Below are 6,367 nucleotides of genomic sequence, written 5' to 3'. Positions count from 1 at the left end.
TGTCATCTAAGAAACAGACGCACGTCTTGTAGAGAAGTCCCGCCAACACGTGATGCATGAAAGCTTGAAAAACGTGGGAGCCATTTTGCAATCCAAAGGGCATAACTCTGTATTCGTAGGTACCCAGTGGCGTGAACATGGCCGTCTTCCACTCATCTCCCTCCCGCATACGAATGAGGTTGTACGCCCCTCGCAGGTCTAACTTGGTGAACACTTTTCCCTTCCGCACCTTCGCCAGGAGGTCGTCGATTCGGGGCATGGGGAAGTCCGACGGCTTGGTCCCATTGTTTAAAATGCGATAGTCCACGACCAGTCTTTTTTGGGGCGTGTCTCGCTTCTTAACAAAGAATACTGGGCTGCCCCCCGCTGCCTTGGACTCTCGGATGAAACCGCGCTCCAAATTATGATCTATGAACTGTTTGAGTTCCTGCAGCTCGTCCTCTGACATGGAATACAGTTTCCCCTTAGGCAGCGCCACCCCCGGCAGCAGGTCAATCTTGCAGTCATATGGTCTGTGAGGGGGCAGCCTGTCCGCCTCCTTCTCGCAGAAAACTTCCAAAAATTCTGCGTACTTGTGGGGAATCGCTTGCAGCGTGCCTAGCAGCAGCTGTGACTCCTCTTCCTCTCCTTCCTGCCGGGGCACGATGCAGTGTTCAGCACAAAAGGAAGAGCCGAAGATCAGCTGCCTCTGGTACCAAGCCAGCGTTGGGCTGTGCTTGTCCAGCCAACTCATTCCCAATACAATGGGCGTATCCGATAGTTGAGTGACATTGAAGCTGATGATTTCTTTGTGATTTCCAAGTCGCATCGCCATGGGCGGCGTCTGCTTCACCACTTGCCCCCCTAGCAACTCCCTGCCATCCACCGTGACAACCTGCAGGGGCAGTGTGGCCGGCAGCAACTGTATAGCGTGCTTGTCGACAAAGTCCTGCCCTATAAAGTCCGCATTGCTGCCTGAGTCAATGGTGATTGGCACGTCAGTGGTGATTCCATTGGGCAGCTGGAGAGATGCGGTGAGCCTCACCACTGGTTTGGGCGGGAGGGGGTTCACGGGCTGTAAAACCTCTGGGGACTGCGTCACTAACACGTCTGGCTGGGCCCCAGGGCCTCTTCCTCCAGCCAGACTGCGTCGTTTCCCTGCTGTGGTCCCCCTTGCTGCGGTGCTGCAGTCACCATTGCCGAGGCTGCAGTAAGCTTGTGGAGCCTCTGGGGACACTCTTTTGCCATATGCCCTGGCTCCTCACAGACGTAACACTTCCTGTTCCCTCTAGGAGGCTTCGCTTTCACTGCTGCCGGTGCTAGGGCTCTGGTTGCTGACTGAGCCCTTGCACCTCCAACCTCCATAGGTTCGGCTCCTCCTCCTGGCGGAGGCGTGGATTGCGCCCGCGCTGCTTCTCTGGGAAGGAAGGAGGGGCCCCTGGCTGGTTCGCGCCCTCCACGTCCTTCGTCCCTGCTCCACGGACGTCCTTCCAGCCTCACCCCCACTGCCAGTGCCCTCTGAACGACCTCCTGGGTGGTTCGGGGTCTCTCCCCCCTCGCGATCTCATCTTTAATCGAGTTGTGCAGCCCCTCCCAAAAGAGGTCTCTTACAGGAGCCGAATCTCTGTCCCATTCCAGGGCACTGACCAAGGCGAAAAAGCGGGCATGATACTGCCTGACGCTGGCCCTCCCTTGTCTCAGCCCATGCACCTCCTTCCGTGCAAGATCCACGTCAATACTTGATAAAAAACACCCATCCATCGCTTTAATAAAGGCATCTGCATTCTGGAGCGCCGGATCCTTATCTCTCCATAAATTGCGTAGCCATGCTTTCGCATCCCCATGCAAATGGGACATGATGAACCCCACTCTCTCTTGTTCATCTCTAAAGTCTTTATGCAGCAGTTGCAGTGCGCACAGTACGTCGGCTCTAAAGTTGGGATACTGTTGCAGGTTCCCATCGAAGTGAGAGACCAGCCCGCCTGTCCGTCTCGCCAACCCAATTCCCTCCTGCCGGGGTGTCTGCTTTGTCAGCACGTCTAACCTGACCTGGAGATCCCTGCACGCGGCAGCTGCCTCCTCCTCTCTCTTCCTGGATGCGAGAGCCTCGGCGTTCAGTTGTGCCACTGCGTTTCTGAGTTCCTCTATCTGCTGCTCAGCCGTCATGTCGTCTGCCGTTCGTGAGCTCGCTAGTAGGCACCTGTTTCTCTCCCCTCCTCGAGGCTGTAGATGCCCACAAGAGGGAGACGGAGCTTACTGTCAGAGCTGCTTGAAGATCCTAGCTCACAGAGGATCACGCTAGCCAGCGATCATTAAGTAAAAGTCTTTATTGAATTACAGTTTCCATTCTCACGCTGCTGCGCGCAACTCTACGTCTAGTAGCTAGATCGGCGAAGCTCCGTCTGAGTCTCCGCCCCGTGTGCACCAACTTAATATCCTAGCCTTGCTCCACCTTTTCCTCCTGACTATCCTCCTCTGGGTCCCTCTACCCCCCGGGGCTTCTTCCTTCCGGGATTCTTCTGACGCTGACCCGGACCCTCCTGCCTCCTTGCGCCGGGCTTTAGGACCTGGCTCCTTTTCGGGGCTGCTTACTGCGCCGCCTTCCTCTGCATTTGAACTTGGCGCGCGCGCCCAACCTTCCACTTTCCTCTTAACCGTTTCTTCGCTCCCCGATGGAGGTGTGGCCACTCCTGACTCATGTCCTCCCTCCTGTGGTGAGCTGCCAGCGCTTCCCCCCTGGCTCCCTTCCTCTTCCCTGCTTCCTGGCGGTGACGCTGGTCCCGATTTCCAGCTGCTCCCCCCTGAGTCCCCTCTGGCTCTATCTTCCTGGGGTGCCCCCCTAGACTCCCCCCTTGCCCTGGCCACTGGTGCTCCTTTCTGTGAATCCTCTGATTCACTGGAAAGACTAGGAGATCTCGGGTCGTCGTCATCACTCATCTTTTCTTCTGCCTCCTCCCCTTCGCTCTCTGTTTCCTCCCTTGCCCGTGCCTCTGCTCCTAAACCCCTGACAGATATGTATAGATTGATCTCACAAAGTTAATATAAACAGAAATACAAGAACATATGTTTAAATTATTAAGATATGAGTACAATCACAATAATAAAGTTATAATATAAAAATTAGGAAGTCATGCATGGGTGAAGGGAAGACACAGGGTTAAGACATAGGGAAAAGATAAAATGCAAGTAAGAAATGACTAAATGTTGATACGTAATGAAATGAAAAATGTGAATTTGCAAGTATACCGGTAATGTATATGTATATGTAATATTACATAAAAAGTATATATATATATATAGAGAGAGAGAGAGAGAGTGTGTATAATTGATAACACCTGAAAGAACAATTGCATGACCATCCATCCAGCCTTACTTCCTGCTACACTCTCCAGGCCTGTGCTCTGCCACTCCAGCTTGAAAACAATAGCCAACACCTGCCAAGATCTTGGCCAATCTCCTGGAGAGACCTTGGAAAAACTTGGGCCCTCATGAAGAACCTCTCTCACTCTGAAAACATAAAGGAACCTGCACCAGCCCAAAGCCACCTTGAAGAGCCCCAGTTCAGAGATGCCTCCCCTGTCCTGAGACCCACCTTGATCCCTGATTCTCTACCATTGTCCCCTCAGGCCTTGGGAGCAAAAGCATGGGTAGTCCTACTACTACTTAGTTTTGTTTGCTCATGACTTGGGGAGCATTTGATGATAATGTTGTGTCCTTGGTGGCCAGAAGTTTAAAGGTGAAGAACCACTGGTCAGCAGATTCTGTCTGCATTCTCCTCTGTAACCTGCCATCTGCTACATCCTGTAGCCGGGAGCACTGCCTTCAGGACAGGCAAAATGCCATTATGTTGGAATGGCATGAGGAGAGATCAGCGAGAGAAAATTAAGGAGGTTAACTAGGTACAGCATTCCAAGCTGGGAACGTCACAGCAGCTGAGGCTTGGACGGCTCTGCCTATTTTTAATAGGATGTGTCCTTAGACTTGGACTCCTCGTGGAGGATTGCATTTTGAGATTATTTCTGTAAGTGTGTGGGCCCAAGAGTTTCCTCCTTTGCTGAACTAATAAGCAGAAGTGGGTGATTTCAAAGTCACATATATTGCTCACTCTGCCAGACCCACTTCCTACAAAACATCCATGGGATGGTTACCACTTAGCTGGATCACAGTAATGTTAGCACAGTGCCACCTAGCCGGCCATTTAACTGAAGTGGCTCCCAACTCGATTATAGAACTATCAAACAAGCCATCAGAAATCTTATAACTGAAGCAGCAATCCCCTGCTCTATAGATCAGAACCTATATGGGAAAAGAACACCCATCATGACATCAGCACTGCTTCCAAGCTCTGCTGTCAGTTTCGGTAGAATCTGGATTCCAGCCATCCTGCTTTCCTGCTGGTGTAAACACCATGTGACCTCATCTATGTTCTCAGAAATGTAGTCCCTAGCTCCCTTCTCTAAACCCATGTGGGCTCCTTGAATGGTCTCCCAACTGCCACATTAAAGTTCACAGATGCTGCTGCTGAAGGTAGGTGCTTGTGGTGCTTGCCCACCTTGCCTGTACTTTGAATCAGAAGGACCTCAAGATGCAAAGTCTTTCCTCCTCCTAGGTACAGTCTTCCACCTCTGTGGTTCAGCCACATCCTTTTGTGACCCCAAGTAGCAGAAGCCCCTAACCTGAGGACTGTATCCTAGGAGTTGCTATAAACCTATTCTTCGGGGTGGGAAAGGGTTTAGCATCCTCTGTGGTATAGCACAGGTTCCTGCAACTGATTTATCGGATTTCAACTTCGCTTGTTGGAGTCCCAAAGAATAAGGCATCATTCCCAGATGAAACATTCAAGAACAACTTGAAAAGTGAGTTGGATAGAAATCTTACATATGACTGTAGAGGGATGCAACCTATGTAGAATATATTATCAAGTATGACTGGATGCATTCTAAGAAATGGGGGAACAGTCACTATATAAGTGTAGACTTGCTGATCAGAAGGTCGGTGGTTCAAATCCCCGTGACAAGGTGAGCTCCCATTGCTCGGTCCCTGCTCCTGCCAACCTAGCAGTTCGAAAGCATGTCAAAGTGCAAGTGGATAAATAGGTACCGCTCTGGCGGGAAGGTAAATGGTGTTTCCGTGCGCTGCTCTGGTTCGCCAGAAGCGGCTTAGTCATGCTGGCCACATGACCCAGAAGCTGTACGCCGGCTCCCTCGGCCAATAAAGTGAGATGAGCACTGCAACCCCAGAGTTGATCACGACTGGACCTAATGGTCAGGGGTCCCTTTACCTTTCAGTGTAGAGAAACTGAGGCTCCAATGCTCTACTCAGCTCCTGAGAGCAAGCCCACTGAACCAAGACATGTATAGGATTATGCTGAGAAAGACTTGGACCTATGTTTAGTTACAAAACAGGAATGGGAGCGAGACAGACTTAGATACATACACAGCAAAAATGACTAGTTGAAGACTACCTAATTTACAGATCAAAACACATAAGAGAGCTTTATTTGAGGAAAGGAAGATAAATATTCATGGTCCATTAGGTGAAGGTTGTATCAAACATGCAAAAGTTACTACTGGAGGAAGGGATCGTTCTCGAGAGCTCCTGAAATCTGTAACACTGGAATGTGCTTGGTATTTAACACACGCAGCAGCACATTGCAGGATCGGACTCATGTGTAAGTCCCTAGGTAGTTAGTAAACAAATAAATGGCTATCAACAAGGTTTAGCAGCAAACCAGTCTTTCCAAGTTTGTGTGTGTTTTTAAAGGCTACACAAATATAAGATCTATTTGCTAAATAAGGTAATATCTGAATTTAAAGGGGAAGGATATTGGAGGAAGGATATAAGATGGATATGTGCCAAAAAGTGTGCTGTAATTTATTGCAGTTAGGATCTCAAGGTGAACTTGAGTGTGCAGTAATCCTGGTTATGGAAACATAATATTTGTATCCATGCAATGACTGCTATAACCTTCTGAAGAACTTCAGCTGCATAAACCGACCGGTGCCCTTTGGTCAATGCTTGGTAAAAGCAGACATATCCAAATTAACAGGAAGCACAAATTTTAACTGAATTGTTAAGTTAATTAGCCACAGTACCAGATACAGTATGCTTTAGTTTGCAGGCTAGTATGAAGTCAAATCCCAAAAATGGTGCTATGTAAACATTGTGAAATTAGCTTGCTTAAAAGTTCAGTTTTTCTGCTTTTCTCCAAAAAAAACACCCCATTTTGAGAACTGACATTGTACAACAGTATTTGGGGAAATACACCTTGGTGAACTTCAAGTTTATAGACTGAGTTATGTTTACAGCATGAAATACCTTTACATGAAATGATTGGATTACATCTAAGCAGAAGACCTCTGAAAACAAAAAGGGGGAAATCATTTGT

This window comes from Podarcis liolepis, assembly GCF_965112155.1.
Source record: "Podarcis liolepis genome assembly, chromosome: 12".
Lineage (NCBI taxonomy): Eukaryota > Metazoa > Chordata > Lepidosauria > Squamata > Lacertidae > Podarcis > Podarcis liolepis.
This window is presented reverse-complemented; position numbering follows the sequence as displayed.